This window comes from Diabrotica virgifera, chromosome 6, assembly GCF_917563875.1.
Source record: "Diabrotica virgifera virgifera chromosome 6, PGI_DIABVI_V3a".
NCBI lineage: Eukaryota > Metazoa > Arthropoda > Insecta > Coleoptera > Chrysomelidae > Diabrotica > Diabrotica virgifera.
This window is the reverse complement of record NC_065448.1, coordinates 167,970,020-167,984,245: the sequence shown is the minus strand read 5'-3', so window position 1 is coordinate 167,984,245 and position 14,226 is coordinate 167,970,020.

Sequence of the window (14,226 nt, the reverse complement as noted above, 5' to 3'; positions counted from 1 at the left end):
AATAATTTTCACCCCTTACAAGGGGTGGTATCAACCACCATGGTAAAAGCGCAAGTTGGCATCATGCCACCTTTGTTCCTTGAGGTAGGTATCCTCTAACTACTCACCATGAGAATCGATGGAGGTTCAACGAAATCGGAGGTGAAAACCCTCCGTGAAAAAAAATATTTTCCCTAATTTTGACATTGCTTTGCACATTTATTTGTGCATCCCAGTTACCAACGTGCCCGCTGAAAGGTAATTTTCGAAAATGTCAAGAATTAAAAATAATTTCCCATCAAGTATGACGCAAGAACGTGTTAACAATTTGTCGATTTTGTCAACAAAAAATTTTTTTTGAATGGTTTTTTTTTTAAAGAAGTCTCTGATGTGATCGAACTGAAATGACATTTTTTTCTGTTGTAGGTATATAAACATCGTAGTTTAAATCCATTTTATTGTATTCTTATTTAAATAAAAATTTCTGTAATTTCTTTCGCAGAAATGGTACGTGTTTGAAGGGCGGCTACTAGAGAATTGCCTAGGGCGTCAATTGACCTAAACGCGGCCCTGAGTACAGAATGACTCAGATGTTGTGAATAAGTAGTTAAGCTGTGAGCGGACTCTAGCCAAAGTTATACGTATGTGTATCTTTGTCCATCTTTGAAATTTATGTACTATTTAGATTAAGTCGACTTACCTAAAAATTTAATAAAATAATATCTCAGGAAATAATTGGTTAAATTGACCTGCCCAGTTATGACCAATAATCGTTTACTGTGCTTAACAGGTTAACTCTAGTTGACGTCTTTTGGTCCACTCTGGCCACTGTACATAACTGGTTAAGAGGAAACAGTAGCGATCAACAGGTAGCAAAAACGCGTTCCAAGATTGCGGCTGTAATTTTTAATATTTTTTCGAGATATTTGGCACACGTATTCGTAATATAATAAAGAATGGCGGTACATAGCCCAATTTGAAAAATATATTAATATGTGGAAATTACTCTGTAATTAAATACAATATTAAAAAAACGAGCCTGTACCGCCAATAAGAAGAACAAAAAAATACACTTTCTTCAAATAAACTTTTTCATCCGATGCCTAGATTTTGTGTCATTTTGGAACTACTAATGAAATAAAAAATTTTGGACCTTTCTTCTGACTTATCTTATTGCAAAAAAAATGCTCTCTGAGATAAACAATTCTATTTCACTGAGATAAAGTCAAGGTAGTTTGGGAAGCAAAGGGAATTGGTACAAGGAGAAGAGGAAGACCGTGTCAACAATGGAACGATGCTGTGGGAAAATCATTACAATGCAGAAACCTCACATGGGAGGAAGCCAAGAGAAGGACATCCAGAAAACTTTGGAGAGAGATGATTAGGAAGTAAAAGCAGATTTCTCGACACCTCACGGTAGAAGAGAACCGGATTATATATAATATCTTCATATTTTTCCAACTCCCAACGAACAGTATCGTTCGTTGGGAGGCACAGAAGTCCTCATACCAATCTGAAAGGTGTTCCTCGAAAGTGACTCTAAAACCTCCCAATCCAACACGCTCGGCTGGAAGATTTGATGCCGTCAATGCATTCAAACACAGGTTGTACGATGTTTTGAAGTGCCTTCCAAGTCTAGTTCTGACAAGTACAGAGGCGGCTCTAGCCTATGTAGCGCCCGTGTGCAGTCGATGCCCTGGCGCCCTTTGGTAGACGCGCAGTCAAAATTAATGGAATAGTTGAATAGGTATTACCTACCTAGTACTAGTACATAGAGTATTAGAGGGTATTAGGTACGCTTATAATGCAAACAAAAATCCAGATGCAAATAATGCAATATTAAATGATGTCGGGAGCCAATATGTATTCACGGCATCAGAACAACCTACCCAAATCTGTTAAAAATATTTAATTAAAAAAGAACTTTTTAAAATGAACCTTTAAAAATATGATCGGCTAAAAAAGTGCTTACATGAAGCTGCATTCGAAGCGTTAGGAGAAAAATCCTTAAATAACACTCATCACCCTTGGTTTACAGATTCTTTAAAACAAAAGACGAGGGAAAAAAGAAGTATATCAAAAATGGCTCAATACCAATTGCTCAGAAGACCGAAAAACCTATGCAAGAATAAGAATGGAAACAAAAAAAGAAGTGATTAAAACCAAAAAATATATGTGGCTGAAGAAATGTAAATAAATAGACACTCTTATGGGAGGAAAAAAAAAGCGGAGAAGCTTGGAGAACAATATCAAATACAAGACAAATCGTACAAGACAGATGCCAGATATCCCTTATAAATATAAACGAGTGGGAAACATACTTTAAAAACCTATTGCAAGAGAATAGACAGGAATATGTAAGGCAAACTATCATCGCCCCAAACAACCTGGAATGAAAAAACTGGAACAACTAGAAGATATAACAATTGAAGAACTAGAACTAACGTTAAGAGAAATGAAAAACGATAAAGCTCCTGGTCCCGAAGGTATTCCAATTGAACTCATCAAGCACAGCACGACACAAGCAAAAGAAATTTAGTTGAAATATTCAACTCATGCCTTTCAGGCAATAGTGGCCTGCTCTCTGAGTGGAAAAAGTCCATAACTACCCCTACATACAAAAAGGGTGGTAGAAAAAATTGTAGTAATTACAAAGGCATTAGTGTGACCAGCTCAGTTGGAAGACAGTACGGACGTATAATAAAGAAACGGATAGAAAAGGAGTCGCAAGATTCCGGAGATCAAAGTGGATTTAGGGCAGGAAGATCATGCACAGATAACATTTTCTGCATAAGGCAACTACTAGAAAAACGTTCTGCTAGAAATCTGGAAGCTCACATGGTATTTGTAGACTTAAAAAAAGCATACTATACCGTTCCCAGAGAAAAAAATGTTTAAGGTATTACAAATAACCACTTTAAATAGAAAATAGATCCAAACAATAAAAGATCTCTATGCTAATGCAACAACAGGAATTGGAACGGAACTTTCAAATACCTTTAAAACTTCGAAAGACCCTTTACAGGGATGCTGTCTGTCGTCCACTTTATTTAAAATTTACCTTACACATGTGTTAAAATATTGGACTAGGAAATGCCACACAATGGGCATACCAGTAGGAGATTCTGATTTGTATACGTTGATATTTGCTGACGACCAAGTTGTGATTGCTGCTGATAAAGAAGACGCCAGTTACATGATTAGAAAATTGAAAGAGGAGTACCGAAAGTGGGGTTTGGAAATGAGCATTGAGAAAACTAAATACCTTGTAGTCGGAGGTGATACTGAAGACTTAGAATTAGAAGGGGAATACATAAAAGGATGTGATGAATTTAAATATCTAGGTTCTATTTTTGACAAAAACTCCACATGCGATCAAGATATAGAATATCGAATAAGTCAAGAAAGAAAAGCTATAAAACAGCTGATTGGCATTTGGTGGAGTAAAGGATTGCAAAATCAGACAAAGAAAAGAATCTACCAAACTATCGTGGTAGGAATTGTCCTGTACAACTCGGAAGTGTGGAAAGTAAAAGACCGACAAAATAAAAGACTTCAAGCTTTAGGAATGGACGGCAATCTTTAATCTGGACGGGCGAGCGGCAATCTATAAATCGCGCTTAAGTGTCAATGTAATTTTTCATTAATCGTTTTAAAGTATATTTTATGTTGAAACAAAGTAAAGGTCCCGCTCTTTGGCGCTCGGCGCCCCCCAACATCCCGGCGCCCGTGTGCACCGCACACCCTGCACAATAGGTAAAGCCGCCTCTGAGTAACAAAAGAAATGAAAGATGTTGATCTATTTTTATAAATATCTATATTCTTAAATACCTACGGTAAAATTTAAAATTACAATTTGTTACAGTAAAATATTAAAAATAAACATAGTAGGATGTAGGGTGAAGTCCGGCTACTTTTCGAGATTTTTTACTTGAACATTCTTTGACTAGGTCGGACATGTGTTATTGCTTTAAGACATCGTGTTCAATGCTCATTATAGAGAGATGATTCAAACGCTCTTTTCCCATCATAGACCGAAGTCAATTTTTAATTAACTTAAGTTTTGAGAATTACCTCTCCCCACTACAGTTAGTTGGTATCAGAAATCATTCATCATTCTCTTTGCCTTATCCCTATGCGGGGTCGGCTTCCCTAATTGCATTTCTCCATACAATTGGTATCAGAAATATAATCGAAGTATCACCTCAACATTTGGAAACGCATCATTCACATTCTTTTTTTCTAGCAATCGGTACATTTAAAGTTCTTTGCTTAGATTTAATGAGCAGATATCTTCTTTGAAAAATTCTACAAATTGTATTAGTTCGACACCTACGATTTCATCTAAATCATTGCTACAGATATCAGCACCTAAGCTTTGATAGCTCTGAAGCTAAATGATGTCTTCTTCTTCATGTGCCGTGCTTGATTATCGAGCATTGGCTATCAAATTGGCTATAGTAATTTTGTTCACGGCAGCTCGGAAAAGGGATGAAGAGGATCTGTTAAACCATTCTCTCAGGATTTTAAGCTATGACGTTCTTCTTCGATCTGCCCCGCTTCTTCCGTCTACCTTGTCTTGTATTATTAAACTAAGTATATTATATCTCTCTGGGTGTCGCATAAAATGGCCAAAATATTGTACATATTTATATGCATGACCAAAATATATCTAAATGATGTAAAAATACAAAATTGGAATGAATGTATTTTTATGCAGAAAGACTTAAAGAGGTAATGAGGTGATCTATAATAGCGATAAAATTTTGAGTCCTAAATTTCTCTGATGTTGTCATTTCAGTCTCTTGAGATGTTCCATAATCCAGTGGAGTCAGTCGAATATTCCGTAGTCATTTTCTGTGTCAAATAGTCTTGACTTCCGCTTACCATCGCGCCTCGCGTCTCATATGTTTTGAACTTGAAATTGTCACGTCTTGACTGTATAAATTCTTTACGTGATCTAAGTGCTGCCACTCCTGCTGAATTAAGGGCAATATTTGGATCTTGGAGAATACGACTTGGACTGTTTGTTGTCTCTAAGATTTCATTCCAAAATATTGCAAATATTCCTGTTTACAGTAAGCACATTTGATTATACAAGCAATTTGTATCGCTACGAGTTTTAAATTCTTGCTTCTGAAATTTTGGATAAGTCTACTTTAGTCTGATTATAATCTTTAACTAGTGCTTTTGCGGTATCTCTTCTGGATAACCATCTAGTAGTATTTACTCTTTTAGGAACAATAATATTTCTGCCACGGTCTGCGTTGCTGTTGCTTAAAGATGCAGCTTTTAAACATTTTATTAACGAGTTGTATCTATATGTGGGCGGCTGAAATGCAAAGTGGTCTAAGTCATACAAACCTGTTTCTGAGATAATTGATGTTTTTGATTTTTTGCAATAATTTTGTAATGACTGACTTTAGTTAAACAATTATTTTTTAGTTACTTTTGTACAATAATCTTTTATTTTTTAAAGCATATAACGTTTTTTTACCGTGTCTTTCCTTAACGCTATAGCCAAAAAACTGACTTAGACCACTTTACCTTAAGTAAGTTTTAATACCAATTTTAATTAATTAGATAGGTAAAAGTGGTCTAAGTCAGGACTTAGACCACTTTACCGTAAAACGTGACTTAGATCACTTTGGCTTACATTAGTTGATACTTTTAGCTATCTGGGAAAATGAAAAATAAAAAAACTGGTAATAATAAAAAGTAGCTTACTTTATTACAGTTCAACTTGTATAAAAAGACATGATAGGCCTACATCAGATAAATGTTTTTTTTAATCAATGTTTTCGTCTTGCTCTGGTTCAGCCACCTCTTCCAGAAGTCCAATGTCCTCAACATCATCACCTGTGATCAAGTTACGGTAGAACTCATGATGAACGGGTGAAATATAGTCCAAAAGGTCTAACATATCCCTTTTCTTCTCTTTAGTCACACGACGGGGAGCATTGTACAAGTGACTTTGTTCAATCAACCCAACAGGTATTTGGTCATTGTTTCGATTTTTCTTTGTCTTTTGTTTCGACCAAGCGAGAGACACTGATTCAAACTGTACATCTTTCTGTAGAGTTTCCTTGTAGAAAAGGACAAAAGGATCTTCTCTGATAAATCTGATCCACTGGGTTTTCAGTCAGTTGAAGTTTCCTTTATCAACGTTCACTGACCGTTTAGTTACAGCATCAACTAACTCCGTGGTGGAATAGAAGTCCTCTCTGTCCATTTTTGTTAAGTGAAACGGATTCTTACTTCGGCATTTCAGGATGGCCTCATTCCACTCATTTGGGGAATAAATTACCTGTAGCTTTTTCTGCGCATAGGACTCGATTGAAGCAAAGTCCGTGTCATTTGGTAAAAATGAATGGCCACTTACCATGTATTTCAAATCAATTACATCGATAGACGTTTCCATCTGTGTCAACTTTTGCATAGCAAGAGCAAAGTTCCAATTTCTGTTTTGTCCAGTACATGTATCGCTGTACATAACAATATGTTTGCAATCTTTAGCCCTTGATAGCAAGTGCTTGGTTACGCAGGAACTAATCTCTTGGGAACCACGGGAAGCTTGGGTTTCGTCCCATGTGTACATAAACCCTAACCCATTTTTGAGTTCGTGACACCCTAAATTGTACAAATACATGTTTCGCTTATAATAAGCTATACCAGTAGTAAGTCTAGGAAATGGTAAAGCATTTTCCAGGTCAAATGTGAACGCATAATAGTTTGGATCATCTTTTGATTGCTTTGCGTCTTCGTCCTTTGCTGACCTAGCAGCTTCTGCTTTTCTTAAATGCAATTCATGCATTGCTTTCAAATGTTGTTTTTCCTGCTCATTTTGTAATACGTTCAATTTAGTTTTAAACACATCGCATTTTCCGCAAGTATCTTTTAGAGGGGAATGAAAATGTAAGTTGAACTCAGAGTTAAATGTGCGACGATACACCGCCTCACTGACAGGATCGCCTTTCCCATTACAGTATTCTAAATACGACTTGTACATAGCAGTGATGGTCAAGTGTGATGGTAAATACTTTCTGTTAGGGTTTTGAGTCCTAGTGTAATGCGATTGGTACGCAGGAAAAGAGAATATATGTTCCCTAACAACATTCATACGATCAACAGCAATTTTGTTGGCTGGAACATGACAGCCACGTTCGTCCAATCCAGGTGCTTTTCCATGTTTTAGCTTCTTCAAGGATCGCGTCAATCGACCGTGGCTGATCTGAAAGGTGTCAACTAAATACTGTCTACAAACATTGATGTTGTTGCCATCCACATTATGAATGTAAAAATGGTTGGACGAGCTCTTGTTTGGGCGGGAACCATCCCTTGGCCGACGACATTTTGGGATTTCTTGCTTAACCAAGCCACACAAATAGGCATTTTGCAATTTGAAAGATCCCAACTTCCAAAAAACTGAAAAAGCATGTTTCCTTGCTTCTTCATCAATGTTATTGTCACATTTCTTTTTGCACAAGCACGGAGTATTTCTAAATAATTTTGCTAGAACTGTTTTACCTTTCTCTGTTTTATAGGACGAACCAGAATTCCTTTGCTTCTTTCTAATTTGTCGCTTGCTTTCTCTTCTTTGACATTTTCGTGTCCTTTTGGGTGGCTCTTCTTGAACAGCAACTGGAATCATTTCATCATGTCCTTCGCCATCACCATCACCAGCAGAATTTTCAGGGTTTCCAGAGTGCCGAGAGTCATCTGTAACAAAAAACACATATTCGTTTATACAGATTGAACTATAACTGTACGCTCTAAAAAAAGTACCTATACTACATTCGCTCTCGCGAGATTTTTTTTGACACTGACGTTAGTAATTTCTTTTTTGAAAAGTTCAGTTGTCAGAAGTGACTGGAAATTACTACAAAACCAACGCACCTGCTCATATCCAATATTATTAATAGTAAACAGACATAAAAATAACATAAACCTTACGCCAATCAATAATTATTTATTTAAACCATTATAATGTATTGATAGCAAATGAGAAAATTATTTATTGTACAAAATAAAAATATTTTGTAGAAATAAACTTCACAAAATTTTATGAGATTAGTAGACACTCCCACTATTTCTAATAATTCTTCTTTTTTTAATGAAAGATTAAGTTGATTTGAGTTGATTTTAGCAGTTAATAGTGTGAGGTAGGAATTTTTGTGTTGTATGTTTCCTATTCCGAATGTGTCAAAAAAAATCTCGCGAGAGCGAATGTAGTATAGTAATGTGTAGATCTAGGCCCAGCCCGGTACAAGTTTTGAGGTTAGGTTCATAATTATTTATTTTCTTACCTGAACTAAATTCATCAGAAGGTTGGAAGTCATCTGATCCTGAGTACTGAAGAACGCTAGGCTCACTAGGTGTATCATCGTCTTCCATCACCGTGAACTTTATAAACACAACAATAATTGGCAAAAGAAAGCAACTGTTTCAAGCCTCAGCTGGTATGACAAGTGAATGAACAAATCGATTTCAGGCAAACTGGTCTAAGTCTGACTTAGACCACTCTGCCGGCCGAATATACAGCTGACATCAGTCAGGCACAGTAAGCTTCTGCGCTCTAGCGGATTTTTAGGCGAACTACGACTTGGGTCTCTTTGCCATAAAATGAAATCAGCTGCTGGCAATCCAAATATGACCATAACTCAAAATGACAAAAAAAGTGACTTAGACCACTTTGCCTTTCAGCCGCCCATGTAGAGGAAGTGAAAATACATATAGTGCTTCTAAGAAATCAGATAATGCTGTAGCAACAGAATAACACTCAGCTACAGCTTTTGCAACTAAATTTAGAGAATGAACAGCACAAGTGTTTGTCTAAAACAAAAATAATTCTATGTGGATAATTTGCTGATTTTTTTGCGTTTGAGGAATGTGGGGGCACCGGGCAGCTGCCCAGCCTGCCACCACTGAAATCCGGGCCTGGTTACTAGTTATGCAAAATAAAATCCTTGAAATCCTCAACATAGTCTCGAAAACACTGCAAACTGCAATCAGAATCTTTGGACCTTTTAACAGCTTAAAGTTTACTTGAAGAGAGCCTCTTAAAACTATCTGAAATGAGAGGACAATTTGAAACCTTCTTTGAAGAGGCTTCAAATATGTGTCAACGTTGGGGAATATACCAGTAGGGTTCGCTCCAAAAAGAATGCAGAAGACGAAAAAACATTTCGATGAACTGTGCGAAGATAAAAGACTTTAAGATCCCAAGTCATGCTTTAGAGTAGCCATGTTTTACTCAATGATCGACACATTATGCTATCAGCTAGACACTCGCTTTCAAGGAATGAAAACAGTTTTAGATACGTACCGAATTGTTCAACCTGATTTTATTTTAAATGCAAACGAACAAGGCCTTCAAAATGAAATAATCAACTTCTTAAAAGGTTTTCCAGATGATTCCAGATGAGAGATGGCTGTTGGGTAAACCCCCGAGATCACCGGTAGGGGGCCCCCAGATCACGTTTGCCCCGGGGCCCCAAACATCGTACTTACGGCCCTGCCGGTAATCTTGTTGGATGACGTCTTCGATTACGATAAGCATTTGCCAGTTACTCCATAGACCAAAATCAAATAGGCCGCTCAAAATCCAGCATGCCTAGGCGATGTGAAGCTGTTATTGGACGTAGAGGCAGAACACGCAATATTAGTTTACGTATGTTTCTTCCTGTTTTTAAAGTTGTGTTAAGTGTTTTGATTTTTTATTGTTAATTTAGTATTGTTTCAGTTAAAACACATGTTAAAGAGTAAAATCGTCAATTTTCTTTGTTTTTAAAGATAACAGGGAAATTAAAAAAAAAATAAAAGTTCACAAAACATGAGACTGTAACATAGTTTTCATGTATACCCACCTTTGTACCTTTTCCTCCTTAGGTACAGGCTGTCTCACATGTAACACAAGAAAAACATTCCATTTCTTTCACTCAGTATGAGCTTAAAAAAGAAATTTAAGTAAACCTTTACTCAATAGTGTAAATACCAAAAATATCTGGTGTGTAAATACCAAAAATATAAAAAATAGCGAAATCCGTTAATCTGGTCAAAAGAAAATCAACTAAGTAGCATGCTTGTATCAATACCATACCAATCTCGCCAGTTCTGACCCATGATGTCTTTCTTCGTTGTGGACTGCGTTTGCCTGCTATTTTACCTTGCATAATATTTTGTAGCAACCTATATTTGGGACTTCTCATTACATGTCCGAAGTACTCCAGCCTTCTCTTCTTGATGCTTTTTATAATCTCAGTAATCTTGCTGAGACATTCTAGTATTTGGAGCTTCGAATCTTCCCCCCCCCCCCAAGAAACTTTAAAAAATCTTCTATACGCTCTGAGCTTCGCTGGTGTCGCTCCTAGCGGTTACTAATTTAATTTTAAACTTTCACCGGTAATTTTTAAATTTATTATTTAATTGTTATCGCTTAATATTTACCACACAAAAAAGTAATTAAATTGTAATCGATTTTTTTAAGATTTTGCTAATCATTTTTACGTTCTCTTGATAAAATATGAATTTCTTAGTTCGGATACTTTCACAATTATCGTGTAGATGGCGCTAAGATTAATTTATAATTACATATTACGGAACATTAAAAAAACTTAAATTCAGTATTTAAAACGTAAGTATATTTAAGGTAAAAATATATACCACAACTTTGACCAACTAATATTTTTTATAATTAATGTTTTTAATTTTAATTTTAAATTAATCACTTTGACATATATGTCAAATTTCCGGTAAACGTTTACAGACTTGTCACTACTGGCGCTCGCGACTTTGTAAACATCCCCTCTACGTACACTTCGCGCCAAAAATCTCTTATAACCAAAAATCGTGTTTTTCAAGTTGTGTAAGTTGATCTTGTCACAAGTGTCGTTCCAATTTCTAGGGCAACGTTGCCAGTTCAACGAAAATATTATATCAAACTAGGTAAAAACGGGGCTGTGCGACAGACCGCATTTTTTAATATACTAAAAACTAAAACAATTGTAATTTTCCGTCATCTCAATTAAGTATCCATACATTGATTCGTGCTTTATTATAATTTATGAAAATATTTCAATTCAAAAATAATGATAGATAATAAATCTTGACATAACTTTAAATTATTATGTTTAATGTCAAATCGAGAGGTGTGATTGGTTTGTCGTAAATTGTAGGACAAAACTGCATTAAGTTGTGTAGAATAAATAAAACACACTGGAAAAATTAAAAATTAAATTTGAAATTAACACAAAATGAATAACTTTTACAGTGAACAAGTGTGTAATTTAAATATATTATGTATTACAATTCGAAACATACATTTTAAACGTTATTTTTTTGTATTTAGATTTAGTGCAATTCCGTTATCTGTGATGGCAACAACGAAGTGATTCACGAACAATAATTGTCAGTCTGAACACAGGTTTACATTGGGAAAAAAAAGTGTACCAGTTTTATATGACGCGAAGTGTACGAGCTCACAGCGTATAGCATCACTATAGAAGCCTCAAGACGATTTAGATCACTTTTATTCACAGTCCAAGACTCGCCATTATAAAGTAAGACCGAGAACACGTAGCAGCGAAGTAGGCTGTTCAATTCGGATCTAATTTCACCATGACTCTCTGCGTTACAGTTTAACTGATATCCAAGGTAAACAACTTGCTTAAGTTTGGTACTATTACCAGAGAACGGCAGTTCTCGCCAGTGGCGCACACCTACACCCCCTACACGCGACACTATATATACACGAAATTTTCGATTTTCTAAATCTGACTGTATTGAAAATTGGGCCAACTCCCATCTTAAAGTTCAGGAAAAGACTCACCCATTCATATGTCAACCATCCATTTTGGTCCTAGGGTGTGGATTTTACGGCCCTGCCTATTTAGTTCTAGGTATTTTGGTTCTCGTCCCCAAAACTTCGAAAATTTAACTCCGACCTCTGCGGCTTCTAATCGCTTCTAATTCTAAGCGATCATTACCTTTTCAACGCATGTCTAATTTTGAAAATCGGTTATACCGTTCAAAAGTTACCGAGCTCGGAAATATGAGTCAATTTTTATTTAAAAAAGGGAAAATGTTTGTGGATATGTATGTATGTATGTGTGTGGAAAAGTTAAACCGATCTGAATTTTTTTTCTGTGTTTGAAGAGGCGGTGAGGGCCGATTCAGAACCGGTGTAGTTTGTAAGTTTTGACTACCCATAAGCCAGCTATAGGACTTGGTAGGAACAAAACGGCATATTTTTTGGCGGTATATATCTTCGGTTCAAGAAGAGACAGGAGAACAGTAAATACACCAAATCAGTAGCATTAAGTTAAGCTTTCAAATGGTGTTTAAGCTGTCAGGATCAGACATACACACGGCTCATTATAGCCGAAAAACTGAAAAACTAAACTTTGAAAATTTTGGCTTTTCGACAATTACTCAAAATTTCAACCTACGAATTACGCCAATAACTGAGCGTTTCTAGAAGGAGTCTAGACGAATCTAACGGTGTCTACCTCATATCCAGGAAAATTCGAATTTTTAAGTTATAGGCTTCACAAGTATGATCAAATCTATTTCTTATGGCAAAAACAATTTTTCAGGCTCAATAAGTCCTGTAATAGCTTTAGTTATTATACTTGACCTTAAATGCGTAAGATACTACTTGTCAATACGCTTCAAACTCATGTTTAGTGAACAAAATCGGTTTAGCCGTTTAGAAGTTATTAAGATACAAAAGTATAATCCAATTAACGATTATTCCCCAAATGGTTTATGTAGTTGTAGTGGTTACGACGCTAATTTGATCTGGCAACGGGCAATCCGAGTTCATTTACCGGCCATATCAATATTTTTTTCAATCTATTTCGAATAGAAAAAAATCTCGTGTACATTCGATGGACACTAGATCATTTGGGAGATAATACGACAAAGGCGACCATTTATAAAGCTTAACGTGTAATCGAGAAACATTGCATTCAACTTTATACATTTAATTTATAAATAACTTTGAAAAACTCCTGATACAAGAATAAAAAACCGCTAAACGCCGTAAAAATGAGTGGCGCATACAATATTCCAGCTACAAAAGATCTGATATGAATATTACGTGGCGCGAAAATTTATTTTCATTTTAATGCAAAACAAAATTCTAGTTTTATTTTAAAATATTTTTTCATAATATTTGCTAAATTTTAAATAAACGCGCCACAAAAGAGTTTCCAAATTAAAAACTGGTTCAAAGTTACTCTTTTGTGGCGCGTTTTACTTCAAATTGGGCAAATATTATGAAAAAATCTTTTAAAATAAAACTAGAATTTTGCATACATTTAATTTATAAATAACTTTGAAAAACTCCTGATACAAGAGTAAAAAACCGCTATACGCCGTAAAAATGAGTAGCGCACACAATATTCCAGCTACAAAAGATCTGATATGAATATTATTATAAGTTATCCTTTTGTGGCGTGTTTTACTTCAAATTTAGCAAATTTTATGGAAAAATCTTTTAAAATAAAACTAGAATTTTATTTTCCATCAAAATGAAAATACATTATTGCGCCACGTAATATTCATATCAGCTCTTTTGTAGCTGGAATATTGTGTGCGCCACTCATTTTTACGGCGTATAGCGGTTTTTTACTCTTATAGCTTTTATACAAGAATAAAAATCGCTAAACGCCGTAAAAATGAGTGGCGCATACAATATTCCAGCTACAAAAGATCTGATATGAATATTACGTGGCGCGAAAATGTATTTTCATTTTGATGGAAAACAAAATTCTAGTTTTATTTTACAAGATTTTTTCATAATATTTGCTCAATTTGAAGTAAAACGCGCCACAAAAGAGTAACTTTGATACAGTTTGAATTTTGAAACTATTTTGTGGCGCGCTTACTTCAAATTTAGCAAATATTATGGAAAAATCTTTTAAAATAAAATAGAATTTTGTTTTGCATCAAAATGAAAATACATTTTCGCGCCACGTAATATTCATATCAGATCTTTTGTAGCTGGAATATTGTATGCGCCACTCATTTTTACGGCGTTTAGCGGTTTTTTATTCTTGTATCAGGAGTTTTTCAAAGTTATTTATAAATTAAATGTATAAAGTTGAATGCACTGTTTCTGGATTACACGTTAAGCTTTATAAATGGTCGCCTTTGTCGCATTATCTCCCGAATGATCTAGTGTCCATCGAATGTACACTAGATTTTTTTTCTATTCGAAATAGATTGAAAGAAATATTGGGATGG